The following is an 11,340-nucleotide window of genomic DNA, read 5'->3' on the forward strand; positions in this document are numbered from 1 at the left end:
TTCAACTAGTTTTGACATATTATACTGTCAAAACTACAGCTAATGTGCAAACTTTGTCTGTTAAGTTGTACATTCATGAATATAAAAAGCAATTTTTTCTTCTGGACACCTTCTTTTTTGATTTTTTTTTTTAGATAGATCCACGTACACTTTGTAAAGTGATCATTAACTATTGTTAACAAGACTCGTTTTACTTGATTTTTTGATAGAACATATCCTTTACCAAATGCTTTAGTCGACTTTGGTAGGAATTTCTTTGGTACTTAATGTATGCCAAAACTAAATAAGATGCAAGACTGTGTTTCTGCCTATTTACAAGCCCTCATTTTACCGTAAAACCAAAGCTTTCATTGTAGGATATGGTCTACCAAAAACTCCAAGTTAAATGAAACTTGTTAGTAGCAGTAAACTATATTTTCAAGTAAGTGCACGATGAGTAACTCCAAAAGAAATTAAAAATAAAGGGGTCCCAAGATATAATATAAAAACATTTTGATAAAAAATCAAAACTAAACTAATGTCAACATATTATATTATTGTAGAATTTTTTTACTATTAATATGCTTTGGATTAATAATTTTTTATTCTTTAAAAAATAATTAATAATAGTTATTATCAGCTCAGTACCGAGTAAAATGTAGTTTTACTATATGTATAGAATAGCTCTTAGCAAGGTATAGGCTTTAATAGATTTTATTGATAAAATTTTACACCTTACTAAGAGCTAAGTCATTTGAATAGCATTTAAATGCAATAATAAAATAATAAACTGCTATGAGTTAAAAACTAAAAAGAATTCGATACAAAGCTTTGAAACTCCAGAATTTAAACAACAAAACAAGCTAACAAATTATATCTTAAATATTTTAAATGTTTAGTCCTTTAAAAATTTCAATAATAGCAATTTTGAAAACAATAACATATATTAATTTAAGTAAAAAAAACTTAATACAACTAAATAACTATTCCCTAATTAAAAAACTTTTATACTTGAACAACCAAATAATATTATTTCTTATTAATTTACATGCGATTCTTATAAATATAGGCCTAATTTTATTTCTCTTTGTAAGGTAGTCTCAATACTCTTAATATCTATATTATGCATTCTTTAATTAAAATTCAAAATGCATTCTTTATCTATATCAACATGAAATTGAAATGACATTACACTGACAATATTTTTCTGTTTAACTGACAATCAAAACCAAAGATAGTAAAAGTAAAAAAACAAAATAATTTTTTTTTTACTTTAAAAGTACGATATTACACAAAAATTGTGCATATTTTGTGCTATATAACGTCATGATATACCTCAAACAGTTGAAATATCTTAAAATGTATGCTCAAAGTTACAAGCTTTTATTTAAGGTATAAGTAGTAGGTCTAGGACATGTGTAAGTAACTTTATTACTATTTAAGTGAAAACATCAACAAATATGTATATTTTAAGATGCTTACTGTTTTTTTTTGCAAAATTTTGATCTTAATTTCTAAATTATTTTCAATAAAAGTAACAGATCTGAATCATTTGTTTAATCGTTATTTAATATGATTTAATCTCTAAATATACAACAAAATAGTTTTTTTTTAATATAATTAAATTCAGCACAAAAATAATTCACAGCTTAAAAGGTTTAACTTAATTTTTAAAATAAACCTAGATTCGAACAGGGTTGAGACATGTTTTTTCAAAATTTTTCAAGGTTTTCCAAATTTCATTTAAACTTTTAAAAGTACACATTTTTGGATCTATTTTTTGTTTAAAGTTATGCTTAGGGTAAGAAACTGTGTTAAACAGTATAAAAACATTGAAAAGATACTGTCAAGCTTGTTTAAATATGCTTTTTTATAAAAAATAAATTTGATAATAAAAAGTTTTTTATTCATATGATAGATTTTTTATGTCAAATAAAATTTTACTTTTGAAAATTTGAAAATTGTTAAAGTTTTAGTTTTTGCAGGTTTTTCTAGTGATTTTTCTTCAAATTAAAGATTTTTCCAGTTTTTCAAAATTTCTAAAATTCCAAAGTTTTTTTTTGCCTAAATTGTCAAATTCCAGGTTTTTTAGGGATTTTAGGTAAAATAGCAACCCTGTTCTAATCTATGAAACATTCCTCGGAATAGAAAAAACAGATTGAAATTCAGATTTGCTTACGTTTTGTTTTGCTTGAAATAATAGTTCTTACTTCTTTTCTTCCTAACCAGGATGATAGCCAGAATTAACAACATCAGTGTTACAAACAGTGCTACGACTCCTGAAAAATAGACATTATATATTTTAAAGTAGTTTCTAATAAAAAGTAATTAAAATTTATAGAGTTATACTGTTAATATCAAGTCTGTAAAAACTTTACAAAATATACTAAATTTTTAAAGTAATATAGTTTGCTTGTAAAAGTCTTATATTTATAAATAATTTAAAATACTAAGTAACTAAGGTTGTTATACCTTATACTGTTCAAAACAAATGTGCAAAATTACTATGTATCAATACAAAAAAACTTTAATTTTTTTAAGTATATAATTTTAGCATTTTAGCATTTATAGCATTTTAGCAGTCACAATTTATGCCTGTGCTGTACAACAAATATAACCAAAACACTGAAAAACTCAACAAAATATTTTAAACAACAATAAACACTAACCTCCAACAAGCATTGGAACATTTGCGCTTTCTTGCTCACTGCCCGGTCCTCCAACATTGTTCTCCGTCTTCGTTTCAATTCCATTCATGACATCACTACTTGGTATGTCGTAGCTTGTTGGTGGCACAAAAGTATCAGTAGTAGTAATTTCAGGAACCTCAGTAACTTTAGTAGTAACTTCAGGAACCTCAGTAGCTGCAGAAGTAAATTCAGGAACCTCAGTAGCTGCAGTGGTAAATTCAGGAACCTCAGTAGCTGTAGTTGTAATTTCAGTAACCTCAGTAGCTGTAGTGGTAACTTCAGGAACCTCAGTAGCTGTAGTGGTAAATTCAGTAACCTCAGTAGCTGTAGTGGTAACTTCAGGAACCTCAGTAGCTGCAGTGGTAAATTCAGGACCTTCAGTAGCTGTAGTGGTAACTTCAGGAACCTCAGTAGCTGCAGTGGTAAAATCAGGAACCTCAGTAGCTGCAGTGTTAACTTCAGTAGATTCAGTAGTGACTTCAGTAACTTTAGTAGTCTCTAGAGCAGGGTTTCCCAAAGTGGGCGATATCGCCCCCCTGGGGGCGATTTTAGTTTTTTGGGGGCGATAATTAGCAAGGGGGCGAAAGGGTGGGCGATAACTAGTAAGGGGGCGAAAAGGGGGCGATTTTAAAATTTTTTGGTTGTCATAAGATTTTTACTTTTTTTCTTGCTATTAATTATTTGACCCTGAGGTAAAAATTAAACAAAAAAGTATATTTTATTTATGAAAAAAAAAAATCTAGTGTATATGACTCCTACTTTCAAGTAAATACTATATTTTCATTATATATTTCCATATTTAACAATTACATCTATCAAAGACTATTGGAATCCCTCTCACTATTTTATAACCTGACATATATCTTATTTGGGGTTATAAATGGTTTGTAAAAATCTATGTTATTTGCTACTAACTATCAACTCATGATATTTCCAGTTGCTTTTTGAAAAGTCACTAAGTTTGACTAAGAAATAAAACTATACAGGGTTGCCAATTTACCTAGAAACCTGGAAAAACCTATAATTTGACAATTTAAGCAAAAAAAACCTGGAAAAAATCTAGAATTTCTAACAATTTAAACATATTAAGTAGTAAAATTTAGATTTGACACAAAAAAGCTATCATATAGATAAAAGTATGGATCCCTTCGAGGCAAATACTTTTGAAGAAAACGACTTACAGGAAACCTTCTCAGACTTACAAACTGACCTTAAACTTGAAGTAAATTCTTCCAAAGAACGATATGAAAGCTTTTGGACTCAACAAAAACTAAGACAAAAGTATCCAACAATTTTAGAGGAATTTAGATTGTTGATTATAGCTTTTCCTTCTAGCTATGTTGTTGAGAAAGCTTTCAGTTCAGCTATCATTATCTTGAGCAAAAGGTCTAATCTAGATATTTATAAAGGAGGTGACTTAAGGCTCTATTTTACTAATTAAGAATCAGATTATAAAAACTTGCAAGCAGTCATATTCCTCATCCATCACATTATATTAAACTTCAGTAGCAGACATTATTTTTGAAAGTTTTTTAATTTTATTTGATCTTTTGAAGTATTTCTTATTTAACCTGGTTTGTATTGTATTTAAGTAGTCTTTTTATAATAACAACTTTATTAAGCTATTTATTCTACAACAGGTTTGTATAATGCCTAATAAATATTATTTACGGTAGACTTCCTCTTGAGTTCGCACTTCTTACCCAAAAAAAAGTGCAAATTTATATTTTCTTAAATTTAACTAAAGTAAAGTCTATCACTAACTAAATATTAATAACAAAAAAAATATATAATATTTAATAGCTTATATATATATTTTTTTTAATGAAAGTTTGTTTTATGTTTTAGTGGATTTCATTTTTATTCATAACATCATTGCATATAACATATTGAAATTTGTCATTTTGTAAAAAAATATGGTAATAATTTTTTGAGTTTGCACTTTTTGATTTTGTTCAAAGTGTGAACTCAAGCGGAAGTCTACTATATTTATTAAATGGTTTATGTTTTAAATATTTTAATAATTTTTTTTTGACCTGGTTAATTTTGTAGTTGATATTCGTTGTTTTACATTACACTAAAAGTTTTTATAGCATAGTGATTAAAATATTTGTTTGAAATACCTTTATTTGACAGGTTTTTGTTATTACTAGTTTAATCTGTATACAACTCATATCACTATAAAACTATTATCTGATTGTAATATTTTGACAACCATTAAAGTTTTTATTTCTAAAAAGATTTTTTTTGTTTTAAAAGAGTATAAATATGAGGTCTCTATTTGAAATGACTTCTACTTTTTCATTTAAAAGTTTCTTAAACACATTTTTTTTTCTAACTTGATTTATTATTGTTCAAAATTTTGTTATAATATAAGGAGTTTTAAACTATTAATACAACTGTTTTTTGTTTTATCTGAATTCAATATAGATTCGCAATTAGAATATACTTAGTTTATTTTAATACTTCAGCACTAGCTTTTAGTTTTTCAATATTTTCCTCTGTTAAACTATTGTAGGCTAATAGCTAGAAAAGAAAACAGAATTAAATAAGCAATCAAAAAGACTGCTACAGTTACAAAACAAAATTTAAACCTAGTTGAAAGTTTTTTTTAATTGATTACTTTCTGTTCACAGAATTAACTGTAAAACATTGGATTTTTTTTTTGAATTTAAATAAAGAAAAAAAAATGTTAGAATTAAGGTTTAGTTCCCTAAAGATTATTCCAAGACAAATGCTATTTCATGGTATTCTACTACGAAACAAATAGTTTAAAAAGTTAAAAATAAAATTTTTAACTTTACAACTAACATGCTTACAATATATCTTAGCATTGAAATTAGTAAATTTACTGCATTAACTGAAGCTGTTGATGAAACCACTTTTCATGTGAGATAATCAACCAGTCGTTCAATCTTCCTTTAACTAGATCAGAAATAATGTTTTAATATTTATTTTAGTATTATATCTTTTGGTTTTAAGAAAAGAAATAGAGAGATCTCAACTGCTGGAGGAGAAGGAATATAACTAATTTTTTAAAAATTAATTTTTTAAAGAATAATTATATTTAATTTATTATGTGTAAAATAAACTGTTAATTCTTTAATAGTTTTTTTTATCTCTGGTATAGATAATTTAAACAAGCCTATTTATAAAGTAATTTAAGTATTTTGTGCGGCTTAAATAAGTTACTTAGTATTAACTTCTAAATGTCCGAAACTTGTTATATGAGATGTTATTAAAATGTCAGGTTTAAGTTAAGATTTCTGGTGGGTAACGTACGGCTCAGATTCAGTCGCAGATCCAGTCGAATTTCTACCCACTAAGTAAATTAAAAACTACTTGTGCAAAATAAATAAAATTTAGTTTTTTGATATTTAAAATTTTGATATACGCTTCCATTTCGTTTTCAGTTCACAAAAGTATTTCCTAGATCACAATAATACTAAATCATTTTATTAAAATTTTGCTCGAGTTTTTTAATTTTCTTATTTGTAGTTTTTCTAAATCATGCAGCCCGCAATTACATTTTCTAACGAGTTGAAAATAGAAAACATTTTTTAGTAAATATGAATTGCTGACTACAAAAGTTGTCCACCGCTGACCTAAAAGTTTCAATAGTTTTAAAACAGATCATATTTAAACAGGATTGATTACAGATTACTCAAGGCTTTTTAATAATTAAGTATTTTAATACACTTTACTGGACTTCTAAAAAAATAACTGTAATTTATTTTCTCGAGCCTGTAAACTACTTTGAACACAAAAGTGCGTGCATAAGAAGTACAAGACTAAATTACATTTCGAGCACAACTTTTTTTAGCTCAAAAGTTTGTACTCGAAAGAAAAACTACTTTGTAAAATCGTGGGGGGCGATTTTTTTTAAGTTACTGAAAAGGGGGCGATTTAGTAAATGAGTTTGGGAAACCCTGCTCTAGAGCTTTAGTAATGTCAGGAACTTCAGTTGTCTCAGGTACATCAGTAGTTTCAGAATCCTCAGTAGTAACTGTAGTAACTGTAGACTCAGGAATTTTTTGAGTCATCTTTTGATAAACTTTATCTGAGAACATAAATTTTATTAATTTTTTTCTTAACTTTTATTTAAAACTTTTTCGGTGTTAAACTGCTTATTTGATCATTGAGATTAATTTAGTATGGTATAGTGGTTAATTTGTTAAAGTTAATGGTTTTAATCAAAAAAATATATTTTTATAAGTTGATTTCATATATATTTAAAACAATGTGTATATACATTTTAGTTTTACTTTAGTTTGTAATAATTTAAAGACAACAAATTTGATATTTTTACAGATAACTAACCAAACACATTAAGGTCAACTCTTTTAGTCCTGGACTTGACTGTGCTGTGTATATGCATTGTTTGTTTTAAAAATATATTCTGTAAAAATTTTGAGGTTTAGGTTTTAGTAATACTTGATTATAAATAGCTTTTCTTGTTATTCGTTTGTTTAAAGTTGACATGTTATAAAAATTATATTGGTTTACACGATTTTGACTGAAAGTTTAATGTTTAAAAATACTTTATATAGTTTCATTTATAGTATCTTTTTTTATCATATTCTACGTCAAGAAAAACTAAACAACAGTTCACCTGTATTTTTTAAAGTTTAAAAAAGTTATAAATAGCTAAACTTTTGTTATCTCATGAATATCTAAATTATTTAAAAATAAGTTTTATTTTAATAAAAAATAAAACTTACACTGCTATATAAACTAAATTTGTACTGTAGAAATTATTATAAACTTTTATAAGTGTATCCGAATTTAATTTAAAGCAATATTTAATTTATTTTATATGTTGTTTTGTGTTGTTGTCATATAAATGTCACGATTTAAACATTTTGCATTTTATAACATTATGCAACTAGAACTTTTAAACTTGTTCTACTTTAAAGCTTGAATAGTAAATTATTTATATTTAATTTTTAATTAAAAATGCATATTTATTTTTAGTGAAATTTGTATAACTTTCATACAGGTTTATATTCACAGCAAGCACTTTTAAAAATTCAATTATTTCTAACGTTCAAATATCACTTAAATTTGTAATCAGTTGTCTAGTTAAGCTTATCATCTTATTTCATGACATTTCGAAAGTGGAAATAATTGAAGTTTATAACAGTTATATTTTTATCTCATAAAATGTAAATTAATCTCAAGCTTAAATGTTTAAAACTTATTCTTACAATGCTGATTTTTAAACATAATTCTTTTTTAAACTTATAAGCTTATAAAACTATAAACAGTTTAAAACTGAATAAAACAAATTTAATTCAACATAACTTCTTAACAACTGAGCAATATAAAATAATTTAACCATAAAGAATGAAAACTTTGTTTATTTATTTGACTATACAGTCAGTGGTTAAATATTATAACTCAATCCTATTAACACGTTAAGTTAAATTGAACTCGAAACGTTAGTTAATGAATTGTTGTTAAAAGTAACAATTTTCAGTTTGAATCCATTCAATAAAATGCTACACATTTTTTAACATACAACTTTTACTGTTTTTTTTTTGAAAAAATAGCAATTACTATACTACCAATAAATTATTGTTTTTTTAATAAACAATATTTTAATTTAACTTTGATAAACTTTAAGAGTAGAAACTATAAAACTTATTAGGAATTAACTTGTAACTAAAACTATCACTTATAGCAGTTTTACAGTAATAGTAGTTGAAAATACTTTAGTTTATAGTCTTTTCACCAAATTTTCACGATCTAGTTTTGTAATTCTAACCGGAATATAAAGACACATAACAACTTCCTTTATCGTGAGCTTACTTTAAGTTCAATGCTTTAAACCTCTCTAATGCATTTTGATTTAAAAAAAAGTCTCTAAATAATTTAGTGTTACAGTTACAAAACAGAAATTAAATAATTGTTTAAAAAAATCTAAGCAAATGTACTTTTTAATCAAAAATTATTAAATTAAAGCAACCAACTATTTTCTGTACTAGTAAATAAAACTATAGAAAACATACAACATTTACAATATATGTTAGATGAATAACAAGCTTTATTTAAAGTGGGCTTTTCAAATAGATAAGAATCATGGTTTTATTACTGAGTTGTTATAATTAAGTTACATAGTGTAACTGACTTTTACTACTGTTAATATTAATAATAATAAATCATAAATATAATGAAACTAGTCAGTTAGTTTAAGTACTTCAATTAAGTTATTTACCATTATTGTTCTTTTTTACTCTAATTTTACTAAGTTGCTGTTTTTTAAAATAATAAAACACATTTTTTAACTTTATTCAAATTTTATACGTTTAAACACAACATTGCTCTTACCCAGGCAAACATTAAGTAAAAAAAAAAAAAACAACTACCAAATTAAATTGTGATCTGAATTTTTACAAAAATCCTTACCATGAACTACACACATATTTGCAACATAATTATACATAGTTTATAAAAGAATTAGGTAAAAAAAAAAAATATACGCGACGATTTTTATAAAAACAGCGGTAATTTTTAAAAAAAATGCATTAAAAACATCAATGGTTAAAATTTTACAATACTTTTAATAACTTTAAGACACAGACTTTTTACTTAATTTTATTATTAGTAATGTCTTGTGTATAAAAACTCACAAATAATAATAAAGATTAAAGTTTAACAGCGTATATTTACAAAAAATACAAAATTACAAAATATCAGATTCAATTAAAAAAAAAATTCAAGAAATAATTGCTAGGTAAATTTTGTTTTGATCTATTGCAAACCCTAAAAAAAAATAGTTCTATCAAAATACATAGCAAATACACTGATTAAAAGTGAACATATATAATTTATAATTATCAGATGAGAACAATATAAAAGTTTTAATGGGTGTTGCAAGATACAGAAAAAGAAAAAAAAACTGAGATAAAATAATAATAAATAAGAAATAAGTTCTTCTAGGTTTTTAAAACTACAGATTTTTAGGTCTATTTATAGTTTAAAGTTAAGTTTAAGGTCAGAAACTGTGTGAAACAGTATAACAACAATGAAAAGATACTGTAAAGCTACTTTAAATGTGTTTTAAATTAAAAAAATTGATGATTACAAAAAAACTTTATTTTTTTTCTAGAGTTTTGGTGTCATATCCAAATTTTACTACTTTACAAGTTAAAATTGTTAAAAAATACAGGTTTTTTGTTGACTTTGGTGCAAAATTCAAAGTTTTTAAGTTTTGTTTTCCTAAAATTCTCAAGGTCCAGGTTTTTCAATGATTCCAGGTTTTTTGGCAACTCTATTAAAAATGTTTAAAGTTTCAGTTTTTTTGTTAGGAGTCACTCTTATAGCGAAATTATAAATATTTTTTTTATAAAACTGAACAGTTTTTATACTGTATACAAACACACTTTTCAATTGTAACACAAGTCAACTAGAAAAATTCGAATTTTAATAGAAAAATTGTTTACAACTTTTGAATATAGAAAACAAAAATTTTCAAGGTTAATTATTATGAAATAAATTTTATAGAAAACCAATTTACTGTATATATTTTCAGATTTTCTATGTTTTCGAGTTAATAAACTATACAAATAAATTAAAAATCCACTATTAATATTACCAAATTACAAATTAAATGTTAAGCTGGTGCATAATTTTTCATTTAAACACAATAATCAAAACCGTCCATAAAAAATTACAAATATCACCGTATAGTAAATATATTTGAAATTGTCTGAAATACCCTAACTTTCAAATGAAGTTTGAATAATGTAAAAACTCAAAAGTTTAGCTAACATTTAGACTTGTTTAAGTGTATATCTTTTTATAAACATAATTAAAATAATTCTAAGGAGTTACACTCTTGCTGGTAAAAAGAAATATTTAGAAAACTTCTTTTAATTTATCTTTTGCCGGCATTTTGGTTAAATTGTGTCGGTTTAGATACAACCATAATTGTCAACTCCATATAATTTATATTATAATAATAAAATGACTGCAACTTTCAAATGGTTTATAACTTTTTACATTTATTCAGTTATCTATAATGTTAAATATACATTTTATTTTAAGGGATTGAAAAAAATGAATTAGAATTGTAGTTGTAAATTATTATAACAATAATAGCTTTTTTTTGTACTGCACTGCATAAAATTATTTTACCAAGTTATTGATTTCTAAAAGACTGATTTTTAGTATATAATACCTCAAAATAAAATCCTTACAATGATTAAAAGTATTTAGATTACTTACTAATTCAAATCAGATAACATATATAGTTAGTCACTAATAAAACTAAAACTATGAGATTATGTTCATGAATGCATAAGTTCAATAACAATATAATAAGGAATTTATACATAGTCAACCAATAAGACATAATTTTTAAAGTTCTTAGCTGCATGTGTATATAAGATAATATTTCACACCTTGTTTAAAAAAAAAACAAACTGGACATTAAACTTAAAAAAAAAAGAGTATCAAGATTTGTGAGATAGTGTAACTTTAAAAATTAGAATATCTGTTTATGAATTGAACTAAAATAAAAGTATTAAAATTTTGTAATATTTTATTTAACCTTATTTTAAAATATTAAGCAATGACAACTTTATAAGCTGTTAAAGTTATACATTTCATAATTTTATGTTAAATGCTTTAAATACTGAAATTTATTTAGTTATTGTTTTTATGGATA

This window comes from Thalia democratica, chromosome 2, assembly GCF_965202585.1.
Source record: "Thalia democratica chromosome 2, ktThaDemo2.hap1.1, whole genome shotgun sequence".
Lineage (NCBI taxonomy): Eukaryota > Metazoa > Chordata > Thaliacea > Salpida > Salpidae > Thalia > Thalia democratica.